We start from the raw sequence: 17,859 nt of genomic DNA on the forward strand, positions 1-17,859 counted from the left end.
AGGGAAGGAAAGACATTCTGATGTTAGGAGCCAGGGAGGAAGGTTGAAAGAAAACACTGTCATCATACGCCAGAAACTAGCTCATTGCTAGCAAAGTACTTGACACCCTTTCCTCAAAAAGAGCAGGTCCAGGCACACTATCATGTCACTCATCTTTGGTCTTTGCAAGCTGATTAATATAAAATTTTAAAATTAGGACATAGTAGTAGATAATTGGAGTCAAAAGTTAAGACAAACCCTTCCCCAATTTATTTTAGGTAAAGAAGAAGCTAACTTCAAGTAATTAAGAGCTGTTTCAGCAAATGGATGGATTATGGAGAATCACTGCTTTTCCTTGGGCCAGGTGGTAATTACAGACCTACAGAAATAAGAGTTGAATGTGTTCCATTCTTTAACACCTTCACACGCCTCTCTTTTAAAATTCTCTATTGCATGTTCATTTACTTCCCTCTCTTTGCTCCCAAGTCACAGCAATTAAGAGCTTTTTCTTGCCTGTAGTGTGCCAACGTGTTCCAGTGACGTTATTTCTCTTTTCTTCAGACAATTAGTAGCTTCCAAAATCTACAACAGTCTCCAAATTGCTAACTTCCGAATTAAAACATAACTATATTCAAGGTGTTTAGAAACTTCTTATCAGGTTTGTATTAATATCAGAAATAATAGGCAAAATATTTTGTCAAATCTGAATATACTCAAAAGTTGTGACTGAAGTTTTTAGTCTCTTCTTTGTGGGGTCAAAAACCTTAATATTACTTTCTAAATTAAGTGGAAGAAATGAATAATTTCCAAAAGGGCAACATGTTCTTTTAAGGACGACTACTCAGAAAATAGCACAGAATCATTAAATGACCTTGGCTGAGATTTTTGGGACCTGTGAAGGCTTATTAATGATTTTATTCATACAATTATTAGTTCTGCTAAATTGGTCTTTAGTGAGGTGGCTTGTGCAAAGCTAACAATAAGGAACATCTTTTTCAAATATTTTTTTTGTGTTTTATCAGAAACCCAGTGTGCCCTATTCCTCTTCTCCTTAATAAGGCAACTTTATTTTTTATTTAGTTTTTGTAAATCATTCTAAGGTTAACAGTCTTTTAAAATAACTCTCAGAATTAAATCAATTGACTTGGATCTTTGGGCCCTGGCCTGACTCATCCTCTGGCCTCTAACATAAATGAAACTGCTCACCATGGCAACAGTTGGTACCAGTGGCCTATTTGTCAAGGAAAGCAAATCTTAATCAAACTTCTGTTCCCACCCCCAACTCATCATCCTTAACTTCTGTCACAATTGCATTGGAAATTAATAAGACAAAACAGAGAGAAATGAACTCTAGTTCAAAGCAGAACAAATTACCCGTGGCATGGCAGTAAAAAAAATAGGATTAATTGCAGAAAATAATTATAGTCTTTGGACATGTCAGAACCTTATAATATATTTAGACCTGCCTATTTCTCATATCACCCACTTAAGGAAAAAAGTTCACTGGGCTTTTAGTTAAGTGGTGGTGATATTCTAGATGCTTTATGAGAAGACTTGTCAAATATCTATGTCTCGAAACTAGAAACAGCATGACTTCTTGTCATTTTAGGGAGATTTAGGAGCTCAGTCTGGTAGCTTTGGCATCAGCTTATTTTTAGCTGCATGCAATGTCTGTTTTTCCTGGTTATTATCTCTGAGCTTAACTTTGCAATTATAGGAAAGACACATTATTTAAGCAGATATGAACATTGTCACAGTATATTCTGTATATGTGGACACCTTTTTAATGTCTTAATGGACTCAGTTTTTGTTGATTGTTTTGCATTTGAAATGACACTCGAGTCAGGTAACCAAAAACTTCAAGTGGAAAGAATAATTATTGTAGAAAAAAGGGAAATCAGCATGTTTCTGCAAATGCTTTCTTATCACTAAGTGGAAAGATATTTGACTATTGGAAGTTGCTATGAGAAGCATGCAATATTGTATTACATTTTATTTTCTTATTTGTTTGAGGTTTTTTTTTTAAAAAATCTGTACCTGTATAATTGTATATAATATATTTATATATCCACATATATTTTTATATCTGTGTACACACACACACACACACACAATTTTAAATAGCTGAGTGCCCCTTCTTAGGCAGGGCCAACAGAGTAAAATTTAGCTTTGATTATAAAGTTCACTCTCCTGGAATTGGTCCATTACAACCATTGTGTGAATAACCTTGTGGAAGTTCCTGTAACTGTGCTGGCTCCTTGGCACCCTAGTGTTCTCTGTGTTCATGCTGTGGGACTGCTTTTAAGTTCAAGTCTCCTTTACCATGAGACTGAGTATTTCAGACACTAAATTCTCTGGTGGCTGAGCAATACAGTATTGACCTGCTTTACTCTTAATTCTGCTGGCTAGCATGTTATTTTTCACTAATGTCAGAGTATATATATATTAATCAAGAAGTGTTATTAAAGGACTGCTAGGTAAAGAAATGAGCCTTTGTGTGACTGTATAAATTCCTTTATAACTCTGATGGATCAAGACCAGTGAAGCAAGTGGTTAATTCCCACCATTAACTCTACTTATACCTGTCATTATCAAAATTCATGGGTTGAATACAGCACAGAGATTCTCACACATGACTCTATTTGAAGCAGTAGAAATTGGATATGACTCTTTAAAGGCAGAAATTAGTTACAAAACTTGTATAAGAGGAAAAAAGAAGAGAATTAATTATAAATTGTCAGCATAAGTGAACAGCATTATTGTTCATTCTTAAACACTGAAAATGATTCTGAGTTAGATTTATGTTTTCTAGTTTTTAGCCTCATCTCCATGTCCATGCCCAAGTTCAGCTCAAATAATATTTGACTGAAACCAGAACTATTCTTTTTCCTTTATTTTGCTACATTAAAGATTTCAAAAAGAATTCTGTTCATCCAGGGAAAAGAAAATCAGGCCAGTTCTGAGAAACTAAAAATAAAGCTATGCAAAATTGTTTTCAAAAAGGAGTTCTTTGGCATTTGTTTTTATGCATGACAACCCTTTAGAATGTAGCATTGAATCAAACTATGTGACTTCAATGATTTTTATAGTCACTTAAAGATATGGTTTATATCTAAACAGAGTAAATTTAAATTCCTGTCACATGATATCAATAATAATAATAATAGAAGTAATATTTATAGAGTTCATAATATGTGCCTGACACCATGCTAAGTTATTTTACATATATTTCTGTTTTATTTCTGACCAATACCTTTCCAAGTAGGTAAGTATTAACCCCATTTAAAATGTAGCAGGGCGGAGAAAATGTCCTATCAATTAGATAAAAATAAAAAAAAAAATTGGAGGAAGAGAAATGTGTTGGTCTGAGGTTTTGCTAAGAATTCTGAGGAGACTATGAGTCCCTGACCTACCTATTACATTCCTCTCCATTTCTTGTTTCAAAGGCCTCTCTTTTTGTTGCTGGTACTAAGACTTCAGAGCGAGAACTGAATTGCATAGTAGTGTGAGAAGTGAATTGGAATTCCTGAGTTTATCTGAATTGAGAGCGTGGAATAAAGATGGATGGGGTCAAGAAAAGGGAATCAAATGCACAAGATGATGGGAAGATATTGATAGGATATTATTACTATTATTGCTGTTGTTATTATGAAAACTTTGGATCTTCAGCCTAAGTAGACACAGCACTGGAGAGAGCCCAAGAATCAGAGAGGATGGAGACTGCAGCCTCCCTAGGCGTAAAAGCAAAAAAAGAGAGGATTACTTCTGACTTGTACCAGCCAAAGAATGGGGACTAAGTCTATTTCATTATGCATCTTGATTGGCAGGGAAATGCCCAAGGATATCTCACATTACAGATTGGCAAATTGAATGTTAAATGCTTGCCTGAAGTTACAAATTCAGTCAGGAACAAGATGGAGATGAAAATCCTGATTCTTTCAATTCAGAGTGCTTGATTCGCCCCGGTTACTCCTTTTGGGCACTTTAAAGTAATGATTTCTAGTCTAAGAGTTGGGAGACTCCCAACAATAAATACATAGGAGTACTGAATACTGGCTGCATTGGGTATCATCATCCTACTATTATTATCTGGACTTCTAATGATATTTCATTTTACCCTTAGGCACCAAGCATTTATAGAACATATAATGCTTTGCTTTATGTATAATTTACATATACTGTGTTTTGCTATTTTGTTTTCTGAGAGTCACAGATACAGAAATTGGCAGGTTTTTACAAACTGTTTATATATTGGACTTTATGAGCCCCCTATGATACACTGAATAATGGGAACCATTCGATATCCATGTTGTAATCCTTGCAACCTGTGAATATTACCTTATCTGGCCAAAACAATAACTGGAGATGGGGAGATTATTCTTATTATTTGGCATTATCCAGCTAGTCCCTAGATTTAATCACATTTTTCTTATAAGAGGGAGGCAGAGGGATATTTGACATGTACAAAAGAGGAGAATGCACTGTAACCATGGAGGCAAAGATTGGAGTGATCCTGCCATTAGCCAAGGAATAGCAGCAGCTATGAGAAGTTGGAAATGGCCAGGGAACACATTCTCTCCTTGAGTGTCTGGTGGAGTGTTGCCTGCTGACATCTTGATTTTGTCCAGTGAAATTGATGCAGGAGTTCTGGCCTCCAGAATTTCTGTGGGGAAATAAATTATGTTTCTGGGCACCAAGTTTGTGAAATTTGTATGACAATGCTAGGGAATGGACACAACACCATAAGAAGTTCAGGCCATCAGATTATTATTTTTTTAAGAATTATTATTTTTTATTTTTTACATCAGTGTTTGTTTTTAAACAATATTTGCTTCCCTCCACCCCCTCAGGTATAGTTCCCATAGAATTTCCTTCACCAATGCACCTGCCGCAGATCAGTTTAGTCAATGAAAAAAAGCAAGGGTAAGATGCGGGCTGTTCCCCCTTCAAAGCCAGGACACTCTTGCCAAAGTGAAATCTCCAAACTTACAATGACTCTTCCATCTGCAGAAAGAAGCAAGTGGCAGCAGACTAGCCCCCTGCTCAAGGACGATGACCTCTATCTCCTCAAAGACAGAGAGGTTTAAAGAAGAGAGTAAATATTGTGGGTTTTGTTGCATTTTTATAATGGGGATATCAGCTATTTTATGTTTTTCTCCTTGAATCTTCCAAAATAAGAAAAATAATAACATATATCATCTTCTCCAGAACTTAGAAAAATTATGTTACTCTAACTAGACTCAGATTTCATCTTATCTCTTGTTATTTTAATTCAAATAAACAAATTAGGAAACTGCATCATTAATTTGTATTTTGTAGAAGAAATTGTTTAGACAATTAGATTTAGACAATTTATTATTCAAGATTTCCCTTTTATTTAGCTGTGCAAATAACTGCACCCATCTAAGCATAATAATTTATAAATGCTTTGTAAGTTAACACTTGGTAACTTGGTGGAATATATTGAAAAAATGAAATATTTTCTTCCAAGGACCAAAGATTTTAACATACATGCTTATGCCACTGGAGAAAAAAAATGTATTTTCTATTCTTCATTTAAACTTCTTTAGTAATAAAATATTAAATTAAAATCAGTTCTGTTGACACAGCATTTAATTTGGAGGTCACTCATATTCTGAATGGAAAATTAAACTGTAAGGTCTTTTTTAATGAAGTGGCTACAATAGAATTTGACTTCCTGTTCCTTCATAATACTGAAATTCTCAATGAGCAGCATTTTTCTTTAGAATAAACTAGCCACTATGGAAACAAGCTTCTTCAGCTTGTGAGAAGTTGGTGTGCCCTGATTAGCAAGCATGCCACACTAGACTTCAAGCATTTTAAAATTGAACTAAGGGCCCCGCTGAAGCACAGCTTCTATTGTTTGGTAATGAGTATTTTGCAGAGTCCTTTAAAAAGTAAACTGTATTGTTCCCTTGCTAGTTGCAGTACATCAGAGTGAGGTGATTACGGTTTCTTAAAAAGCACTTTCAAGATTGCAGAAACATTATCTGTTTGGAAAAAGGTATTTTTTCCATGACTAGTGATAAATTTTAAGAACATTTTCTGAACACCCTAGCAAGGACTTTAAAATTATCTGGAAATTCTGCTTTTGATCCCAGATGCACTGAGTCTAAAAAAATCCATCAGAGCCCACAGGCAGGTCTCTACTTCCTGAGCTGCTGGTTGGGCAGGAAATTTTGCATAGTAAATACTTTTAAACTTTGGTATTCAGAAAGGAATATTAAGTCCAGGGGAGGACTAACATCTCTGATTAAATAGAGCAAATTTTCCTGACGCTAGGGTACTTATTGTAGATATTGAGACTGCCTCGTTCATCACATAAATGCTGGGGCATTTGGATCTCATATCTGTTTTTTGATGAAGTGTCTGTAAGGGCTGTCAGTAGGGAATTGAGAGCTTGGGATGAGATTGGAGCTCATTTTTTTTAACTTTTTTCATATATCCTTTCTTCTGGTTACTTGTGTCATTTCCTTATTACCGGTTGAAGTAACTACAGTCTTGTTCCTGCTATAAGATATTATTTATTAAGATATTTATTTTGTAGACTTGAAATATCTTAATGTAAGTGGAGTTTAGAATACAGGATGCAGATACTGATAGGGCCTAGAATACCCTGTCAGTTCGTTGAATCATGATTTCCCCAAATCTTTGGGTTCTTAATTAATGTGTTTATTTTTGGTACTTCTTTTAAAATCAAGGTAGTATTGGTTTACAATATTGTATATATTCAGTATAGGATCTCACCTTTTCAGATATATGTCATCATACCACATCCACCACCAAGGCACCCATAGTCATCCAACATAATCCATTGGATCCTTTCTATACCTTGTTCTCCATCTTCCCCTATCCCTCTGCTAATTTCAGTTTTTCAGACTTCTAGGGTTTGTTTTTGGTTTGGTTTAGTCAGACTCCTTGTTTTGTTTCTCTATATTCCACATGTAAGTGAAACCAACTGATTTTTTTTTGTCTTTTTCCTTCTGATTTAGCATAGTCTCCCCCAGTTCCATCTGTCCGGAGCCGCCTGGAGCATGCGCCGTGTTGCACAACACACGTGCCATTAATTAGTTTTCGCTTTACCGTTTTGCCTGCTGAGAAACCACAGGTGTTTCCTATTAATCAAATGAGACTGGGAGGTACGATGGGAGGAGCTACCAGGATATAAGAAGAGAACCACGAGAAGGTCAGGAGGTTATTGCGAGAGGTTATTGCGAGAGAGGTTATTGCGAGAGAGGTTATTGCGAGAGGAGCAGAGAGAAGGTCAGGGAAGGTAGAAAGACAGGGAAAAGTAAAAGAAAGGTAAAAGAAAAATAAAGAAGTAAACGCTAGCGTCAAGTTGTCAAGCCCCTCATTTCAATCCTCAGCCCTTCTCTTTTCGTGCCTACGAATCCCGCGGGTCGGGACATCCATCCATATTGTTACACATGGCAAGAGTTCATCTTTCTTTACAGCTGAATAATATTCCGCTGCACATATATACCTTATCTTCTTAATCCCCTCATTTGTCCTTGGGCACATGGGTTATCTCCATAACTTGGCAATTGTAAATAGTGCTGCAGTGAACATTGGAGAGCATATATCTCTTCAAAAGAGTGTTTTTTCATTCTTCAGGTAGATATCTTGGAGTGGAATTGCTGGCTTGTGTGGTAGATCTATTTTTAACATTTTGATAAACTGCTATACTGTTTCCCGTAAGGGCTGGACCACTTGATATTCTCACCAACAATACAGGTAGGTTCCTTTTTCTCCATGTCCTTACTAACACTTGTTTCTGGTCATCTTTTTTTTTTTTTTACATTAATTTATTTATGCATACAAGAACTGGGGTACAGGCCAGAGGTGTGGGGGGGTGAGAGGATTCACCAGAGACAGAGTGGGGAACAGAACAGGTAGGCTGACTGAAATACACTGCTGAGGGGAGCAACGGGCGAGTCAGGAGAGGTCTGCTGCGCCATGTGTGTTGCTCCCTGGCCTGTCAGGGATACAACTCATGCTGCAGAGGCTGCAGATTGCTTCATAATGTGGTGCTTAACCCTTGCGCCGCCAGGGAGGCCCAGGTCTTCTTGATATGCATGATTCTCTCAAGTGTGAGGTACCAATAGTTTCTCATTGTGGTTTTGATTTGCATTTCCCTGATTATAAGTGAGGAGAAGCAATTTTTCAGATGTTTGTTGACCATCCATATGTCTTCTTTTGAGAAGTGTCTATTCAGCTCTTCTGTCCATTTTTAAATAGGGCTATTTCCCTTCCTTCCTTCCTTCCTTCCTTCCTTCCTTCCTTCCTTCCTTCCTTCCTTCCTTCCTTCCTTCCTTCCTTCCTTCCTTCCGTCTTCCTTCTGTCCTTCCTTCCGTCCTTCCTTCCGTCTTTCCTTCCCTTTCTTTCTGCTGTTTGAGTGCTTTGTAGATCTTGGATATTAACCTCTTGTCAGTTGTATGGTTTTCAAATATTTTCTCCCTTCATTAGGGTGTCTTTTTGTTTTAATGATAGTTTCTTTTGCTGTGTAGAACCCTTTAGTTTGATGTAGTCCTATTTGTTTATATTAACTTTTGTTTCTTTTGCCTTTGGAGAGGAATCCACAAAGATATCACTGAAAACAATGTTGTGGATAGTTTTGCCTGGGTTTTTTTCTATGTATTTTATGGTTTCAGGTCTTACATCCAAGACCTTAATCCATCTTGAGTTAATTTCGTACATGGTATGTTCGTACAGTGGCCTGTTTCATTCTTTTCCATGTGGCTCTCTTCGTTTCCCAACACCATTTGTTGAAGAGACTTTCTTTCTCCATTGTATACTCCAGTCTCTTTTGTGTTAGATTTACTGTCCATGTAAGTGTGGGTTTATTTCTGGGTTATAAATTCTATTCCATTGGTCTATGTGTCCATTTTTATCCTAGTACCATGCTGTTTTGATTACTACAGCTTTTGTAATATAGTTTTATGCCTGAAAGTGTGATAACACTGCTCTCTCTCTCTTTGTCTCTCTCTCTCTCTCTCTCTCTCTCTCCACTTCCTTCCCTTTCTTTCCTCTTTCCTTCCTTCCCCATTCTTTGCATGTCATACCCAACTTTGATTTTAGTGACTTTCAGATTCCTCAGTGGGCAGTAAATAAACAAAATAATTGAACCAGTTTTATTGAAAAATTGTGGATATAGAAAACATTTTCCAGTTATGAATATATTATATATATATATATATATATATATATATATAAAGAGAGAGAGAGACAATTTAAAGAAGGCTAATAAAGATATAATAAGCTTGAATACCAGTTTCTTAGAGGGAACCATTAACATGTTATATTGATATATTTAAATCCTCAGTTCAGAAAAAGTAGACCTCTGAGCTGACTGCTCCTCATTTCTTATACCTGATTTCTGTGAGTAGGACCTCTTTCTGTTTCACCAAATGAGAAACCTTGGGTGTCATCTCTGACTTCTCTCCTTAGTCACCCCTTCATTATTTAGTGCTGTTGGCCCTACCTTCTTGAATAGCTCTGAGCTCCACTCTCTCCAGTCAGTCCAGCTCCATTTCTATTGTTGCTTTCAGTTTGCCTTTACCTTTTATTTGAAATTCTACTGGCACTTCATACTTAGTCTTCCTGTCCCTAGTCATCCCCTCCTCTGCTATAGGCAGATTCTTTTTTTTTTTTTCCTAAATGTTAACCCAATTAGTTTATCTTCTTGTTTAAGTGCTGCCATCACTGCCTATGGCTGTCTTTTGCATGATCTATGAGGTTCTCTTTCCAGCCTCACTCCTTGCCTTTCTTCTTCCTGTCTCCTCAGGACTCACCTCTACAGACTAGTAGTTCCTAGATTGCCTTTTTTTTCTGACTTCTGCAGTGTTCCCACATGCTGGTCCCTGTAACTACAGTGCATTTCTTTCAGCCTCCTTAAAGCCTCGAACATCCCAAAGTATAAAAAATGAAGCAAAAAGATGTTTCAGTACTGCATGTTTATTATAAATGTATATTTTGAATAATATCTTTTTGTTCCTCTTCTAGGACTCATCTTATTACCGACTCTCAAAACACTTTCTGCCTACCAAGATTAATTCACTTGTTTTATGTTTCCATAATTTATGGCCAGCACTAAGGCAGTTGCATGATTTAGTTCATTAAGTGATCCTGAATATATATGTCAGGTGAAAATTTGTTGAGAAGCAATATTTTAGGTAGAACTTATTTGTAGAATCGACGTTATGTGTGGGCTGTCTGTCATATGTCAGGCACTGTTCTCTGGTTCCTGTGAATTATAGATATCATCTTTATTTTTATGGAGTTTTTTAGTCTGGTGTAGGAGACAGACAGTAAAGGAACAATAAACAATAAGATGATTTCACATGGATATAAATAATTTGAAGTAATAAACCCAAAGCTATGTCGTGAGTATGCTTTTAGACTGATTGAGCTGGTGTGGACTATACTATTTCGCATATGCCAAGATATTGTCCAGGCATATGCCAATCATATCTTAGGTTAACATCAGTTTGTAGTGAAAGCTGTGCATATTTTTGGGACTGAAGGTATTAGGATTAAAGACTTATTTGAATGGATAGAAGGTATTTAATATTTGAAGGAAACATAATAGCATTCAAATAATTGAATGACTAATGCAACAAAGAGATTCTGTATTATCCATAGAAGACTGCATGTAGTAGGCCAATAAATAGAAGTTACAGAGAGGTGTATCGCAGTTTAATGTAGACAGCATCTTTTAAGTGCTTATATTGTATTCAGTAATAGAATTGGTTTGGTTAGTTTTGACGTGGGATGAATTTAGGTGGAGGTGATCTGGCAGAGGTGATTGGGAAATTCCTGTAAAGAAAAGAGCACTCAGTATGGTTTCAGAAATCCCTATTGTGTTAATTTTTTAAAAAGATTTATTTATTTATGCATATGAGAACTGGGGTATAGGCCAAAGGTGTGGAGGGTGAGAGGATTCACCAGAGACAGAGTGGGAAACAGAACAGGCAGATTGACCAAAGTACACTGCTGAGGGGAGCAGTAGGCGAGTCAGGAGAGGGCTGCTGTGCCATGTGGGTTGCTCCCTGGCAGGCGGGGGATCGAACTCTTGCAGCAGAGGCTGCGGACAGCTTCATAGGTTGCGTCTTAACTCCTTTTGCCACCAGGGAGGCCTCCTATTGTGTTAATTTTAAAAGCTGCACCTAGGAAGACTAGAAACAGATGCTTGAAAAGGAAGTGATCCTAGTCAGAAAAGGAAGACTCCCTGAGAAAAAGTGGATGAAAAATGAAATGACATTTCTGTGGAGAAAGGGCAATGGGAAATATGCAGGAATGCTGATTCCCCAAATAAATGATATTCTTGATGATTGGTTGGAGAAAAAGGAAACAAGACATAAGATCGAGAAATGTGCTCTTATGAAGAGGAAAGCTCTATCAGATGATTCCGGAATGCAGTAATGTTCATAAATGAATATCATTAATCAAGAGGATAAACTTTGACTACAAGGTCATTATCTAGCAGGGATGTTTCTTAAATTGCTTTTAGGTGGGCTTTTTAGTCCATTAGTACACTAAATAATACTATGTTAATTGAAGCAAATAATACTATGTTAATTGAAGCGAACTGGACTTATATGTTTATCTTATATTTTAGGCATACTAATATGGCCAGTCTTGAATTTAACTATTTAGAATTATTGGTTGGGGCGATTTATTTTTTTTTACATGACTTCAGTCCTTTCTTCTGTTGATATAGTTTATCACATTTATTATTTTGCATATGTTAAGTAATCCTTGCATCCCTAGATAGATAACACTTGATCGTGATAATTGTTCCTTTTAATATATTCCTGAATTTGATTTGCCAAGATTTTGTTGAGGCTTTTTGCATCTCTGTTCATTAGCAGTTTTCTTTTTGGTTACATCCTTGTCTGGATTTGTAATTAGAATAATGTTGGCTTCATAGATGTGTTTAGTTTTCCTCATTTTCAATTTTATGGAAGAGTTTTATGTAGTGGTTGGCATTTGGCAGATACAGGTATTAAATTGTGTACCACTCAGAACTAAATATAATTAATTTCGTTTTCTCAGGTTTAAAAAGAAAGAGACCTTGGTTTTTTAAGAGATTAAGTTAGCCGTATTTGAAAAATAATGGGTTGCAATTGCTTCTGCTTTTTCCCATGTCACATATTTAAGTCATACATTATTCTTGGATTATTCTTGTGTTTATTTTTTCTTCTAGCAAAAACAATTTAGTGCCAGTATTTAAGTTATGAATATTTCCAGAGAAAGAGTTAAAGTCTTGTAGTTTAGGAGGAAAAGTGGAAAACCCCCTCATTTTTTACAATTTCACAAGCAGAATAGTCATTTCCTAATCTTCTCATAATGCTCTTAGGGTATTAGATAGGCATTGCTACTTGAAAAACAGAAATTGAAATGTTTGAGAGAGTATAAATAATAAAGGAAAACTATTAAGCCACAACAGATCTATATTTTTTCTTCAGTATTTCATGTGTTTTAGCTAATAGGCTTATTAACCCTTATTAATGGAGGGTTGACAATAATATATAATGTTATTTTGTCTATTTAACAAATTACCTAAGCACTATAGATATATATTTAAAGATTTATTTTTATTTATGCATATAAGACTGAGGTACAGGCCAGAGGTGTGGGGATGAGAGGATTCAGCAGAGACAGAGTGGGCAACAAAACAGGCAGACTGAAATACACTGCTGAGGGGAGCATTGGGCAAGACAGGAGAGGTCTGCTGCGCCGTGTGGGTAGCTCCCTGGCTGGGGATCAAACTTGTACTGCAATGGCTGTGGATAGCTTCACAGTGCTGAGACTTAACCCCTTGTGCCACCACTGAGGCCCTAAGCACTTATTTCTAAGTGAACCACCTCACTCATCTGACTGAAAGGTGACAGTATATTTTTTATTGTCCATTTCATAAATATCCACTTACAAATAGACCTCTTCATACTTGGATGTGCCAATTTGGTGACATGCAGAAGAACTCTCCCAATGTGAATTATTTCTTGACTTAAGATGAAATAGCTTAAAATAAGAAGAAAAATAAAAATCTGCTTATTTCAGTGTACATTTGAAGGTTATAAAAATTGGGTCAAATATTGATATTTACTTTTTGGTATTTTTATCTTGTAATTGGCAATTAAATAGGGATACTTCCTTAGGTGAGGTCATTTTCTGTGAACTTGAGAAGAATCAGTTTGCCTGTTTGCCATTGGGCACATGGAAAAACACTTTTTGTGGCATGTGTTGTGTTTTTATTGTCGAATATCTCATAATACAGAAATTATGAAATAAAATTTAATATTACTCACCATGCACTCAGATCTTTTTGTCTTATTTAACTTGACTTTTTTGTTTTAAAAGAAATAAAGCATTTAAAATGAACTTAGAGCATTCTTCACTCACACCTAGTGTTTTGAGTATGGTGTTTATCATTCCCATCCATTTATTTATTCTTTAACCATAATATATTTATCCACAATATATATCATCTTCAAAAGAACATTATACAAATAATGCATTAGCTTATTATTTCATTAGGTTTTGTTATGTATCCAGGTTGATATTGGTCCTTTATCTTAATTTACTATATATTACTCTATTATGTAAATTACAAGTAATTCTGCTGTTTATGTTCTGCTGTTCAAATCAATTTTGCTGTTGATGAACACTTAGATTGTTTTCAAAATTTCTGTTCTAATATGTCTTGCTATGAATTTTCTTGGAATTTGCCCTAGAAGTATGTGAGAATTTCTCTAAGAGTAGAATTGCTAGATCGTTTATTAGTTTCCTATTGCTGCTAAAACATATTGCCCCAAACCTGCTCCCTTAAAAACTCATGTTTATTACTTTATAGTTACAGAATTATAAACTTGCCATGGATCTCGTGGGCTCAAATCTAAGTGTTGGCAGCACTGTGTTTCTTTTGGAACCTGTAGTAGAGAATCTGTTCTTACTTTTTATAGCTTCTGCAGAGTGTTCAAATTTGTTGGGTTGTGCCCTCAGTCTTCCAAGTCATCATACTACATCTCTGTGACTATTGTTCCATAGTCACATCTCTGTTTGCCTGTCTTCTCTTCTGCCTTCACCATTCTCTTTCAAGAACCCTTGTGAATACATTGGCCACACCTGAATAATCAAGGATAATCTCCCTATTTTAAGGCCATTTTATTAGCAATTGTAATTCTATCTGCAAAGTTAGTATCCCTTTGCCATGGTAAGTAACATATTGATAGGTTCTGGGTATAAGGTCATGAACATCTTAGGTGGGGGGCATTAATCTGCTGTCCCTCAGAGGGTATTATAAATATTCCTTGACTAGATACACTAAAATTGCTGTTCTAATTATGAGAATTTAGTTCCAAATCCTTGACAGCAGGAGGATTATGAGATTTTAACTGTGATATTCAATCTGATGGGTATGATGTGGTATCATATCTGGCATCTTTTCATATAATTTTTGGCTCTTTTAAAATTTTCAGTTCATTTCCATTCCTTTTTTTATTTCTAGACTGTTCTTTTCTATTTTGTTTTCTTACTGATTTGTAGGTGTTCTTTAATATTTCCATTGTTAATTCTTTACTGGCTATTTTCATTGTATTTTCTCCTCTGTGTGATTTATCTTTACAATTTTTTTCTTTTCTTGGCCAAAGTTGTCCAATTCTGACTTGTTAAAGAAATAATATTCCACTTGAATTCACAAAGATGTCCCTTTTTATTTTTAAAATGTTTGTGCAACAGAGCAAATTATTTAAAATTGTCTTTGCCCTAGATATTTATGTTTTGTATCTATTTTTATGAGATGTGGCAGCATAAACAAATCTGATTTTGGGTAGGCTAAGTTTTACATGGGCTGTGTTGGGAAATATGCAGTTCAGAGATTGATGAATTTATGAAATTATTGCTGAGGAGATCTTAGATGATTGGTTCAGAAAAGGCTCAGAGAGACGAGGAGTGGCATTCTAGAACTCATTGTATTGACAGAGTGAACTGCATATATACTTCATCATTATCTTTGTGACTTAGGAGTCTGCCATACTTTGAAGAGACGTTACTACTGGTGGGTAACTCTTGGACTGAGTGAAATAATTAATGCTGGTTTTATAAGAAAATAAAACCAACATTTATATGAAGACATTTTCATGAGAGGGTAACAAATTGCTTTTCTTCGACTATCTATGAATAAAAGGCAGTATCAGAAGCCAGGCATAGCTCATGACTATGACTGTAACACTTATCCATCTTCAGTGATGAGTATAAATACCAGCCATCAGTTGTTAAATCACGTCTTTCCTTGAGAGTTCATTTTATTTTAGAAGGCTTCTGTCATACACATGTCTCTACTCTGGACCAGGTCCTTCAAAGTAAATTGCCTTAGCAAAGTCTTGCAACTTTTTCTGTTTGTGTTTTTGCCCACATCACTACTGTACCATCAACTGCTTCTTCCAGCTCATTAGACATTTATTTCTCAGTGTCACTCATTTCTCAGATTCTTTAGCTCAGGAATAAAATTAAGTGGCATTTCTTATGCCAAAATAAACATCTCAAAATTTCCTTTTTTATATTTCTTTAGGGAGTATTGCAGAACAACTTAAAAGTGACAGTTGACAGAAATGTCGTTGCCTGGCAACTGACAATTTAAATACTTAGGAACTGATATGATTTACCCACCTGATCAACATCATGGACTTTGATATAGTCTTAAGGACTGTTACAGGTGTTGCACTGAACTATTTATGTATGTTGATCTGTCTCAGTCTATTTTAGAGTATGTATACATACATGCATGCATGCAATACGCATACACATATGTATTTTTTTGGAAATTGTATATGAAAAGCAAAGACCATCTCTCCCCTATGACATTAATAGAAGTTGCCAGCAATAAAATGAGTTGCGTTAACTTCTTTGTTTTTATGCGAATTCTCATTTTCAAAGGAGGTTTCTACTCAGAGAGAATAATATGTTTTCTGTAGATTGAATGCTGAGTTTGTTTTGCGTTCTTGGACGGTATTTAATATACTTAGTATTGTTATTACTTTTTTTAGGTTTAATAATTTGAAACTTCTCTCTTTTTTTTGAAATGTTGTTGTTGTTCTTTTTCCTCACAAAATAATGAAGTTAAAATAGGGTTACTGGAGTGAGTTGGTTTAATTGATAGTGTGTTTTACTAATGGGATCAGAGGCTTAAACTATTCATAAGCAGTTAACTTCCTGGAACTTTTGAATTTTCATCTTTGCTAATGGCAGCCTTCTAACTGTTGTGGACATTTTCACATGATCCTTTCAAGAGATTATAGAAAAGGTGCAGCTCAGCGTAAAAATAGTATAGTAACCCAAAGAGTGAGTTCCCCCTTCTAGCAGGAGGTCAGCACTTTCATTTTGTGTATAAGTAACATTGTACACTTAGAAGCAGCATAAAATTCTAACATCTCATTGGGAATGAAATGTGCTGCATAAAACAAACTAGTAAATCCTATTATTAGCATATAACTTGAGATAATTTGAGCACTTAAAATGTTTATAATATGGAAATACAAAGTAGATCATTTTAACTATGAAATAGTTGAAGGACACAGCAAGGTAATTTAAAATTGTTTCTTATTATTTACAATTCATTAATAGGACTTGAGGCACTTTGGGGGAGGACATTTTTTACCAGCCATACATATTTGAAAAAAATTCTAGTGTTCTAATCTAAATGCCAGTTCTTCCATTGTAAAGCCTCCTTTTACCTTAAGCACAGTGAAATCTCTCTAATGCTATAGCACTATTGCTGTCCTATTCCTTGTTAAGTACTATACCTATTCGGGCTGCAGTGCAGAGTCCCTGGCAGTGATAATATCTGAACATTGCTGAAAACTATGCTAAGTATTTAAAAAAATATATGTCATTCATCACTAGTGATCCTGCAGTGGACTTTAGAACCAGCAACTTACCAGTGAGGAACTAAAGGTTAAAGTGCTAAATAATTTGCTTGTGGAGTAGTGGAATAGAGTTTGCTTTAATGTCTGTTAGAACAAAAGGCAGTGTACTTTTTTATTGTGTGACTTTGTTTTAGTATTTTGTTTCTTAATTTTCATATATGTTGTTTTTCTGGTGGTTCTCATGTATTACCTCATTTAAGAATCATGATGGATGCTTTTTAAAAATGCGGTTTCTGGCCTTAGTCTGAGAGTATATATAGAGGAGGTGTTAACTTGGGCCTGTGTCTAACTCTAATATTTTTGGGGGAGCCCTTGGGGCACACTCAGAAAAATCCCTCATTGAAATCTCTGAGGGAGGAACTATCTTTGCTCCTCATCTGTCTAGTGAACATTGGTAGTTAGTACTCAAAAAGTACATGTTAAATTCGGAAATGGTTAAAACTTATTCCTTGTGCTAAATTGGTCCTCAAAGGGTTTCGTAGAATAAACCTGCATTGATCTTAACGGAATACAAATGTAAGGTATGTGAAGTTAGCAAAGTCAATACTTTGGTAGGCTGGAGTTAAAAAAACAAGATCTCTATGATGGTTCATTTCTTATATGTTTCTGGAAATTTCATTGTGTCGTAAGATATTTCACAGGTTTAATGGAAGCCTCTATGGGAAGGGAGAAGTATAGGCAGGAAATAAACAGAGAGAGGTGAAATTGAGTTAAATATTAGACATGAAATAGAGTTATTTGGAAGTGGATGAGGAAGTGAAAATGATGGGAGATGAGAGGTATAGTCAACTCAGTGAGGGTGGGTTCTGTGAAAAGGGAGAAAAGAAATACATGGTGAGCAGAAAAGAGGGTCAAAGATAGGGATGAGGAATAAAGGTATCAGTGACCACATGGATCAAGCACTGGGACTGACCACTACAGCAATGAGTAAAAT

The 17,859-nt window shown here is 35.6% G+C and overlaps 1 long non-coding RNA gene across 1 annotated transcript; it reads left to right on the top strand.

The window, feature by feature from the left end:
- Window positions 1-322: 322 nt before the first annotated feature.
- LOC129144789 (uncharacterized) lies at window positions 323-7,565 on the top strand. Its single transcript, XR_008549410.1, has 4 exons — window positions 323-343; window positions 4,830-4,902; window positions 4,990-5,074; window positions 6,993-7,565. It is a non-coding gene; the product is annotated as an uncharacterized LOC129144789 (long non-coding RNA).
- The last annotated feature ends 10,294 nt before the right edge of the window (window positions 7,566-17,859 follow it).

The sequence above is a fragment of the Talpa occidentalis genome, unplaced genomic scaffold, assembly GCF_014898055.3.
Source record: "Talpa occidentalis isolate TD23 unplaced genomic scaffold, MPIMG_talOcc4v2.1 talOcc4.664, whole genome shotgun sequence".
Taxonomy (NCBI): Eukaryota; Metazoa; Chordata; class Mammalia; order Eulipotyphla; family Talpidae; genus Talpa; species Talpa occidentalis.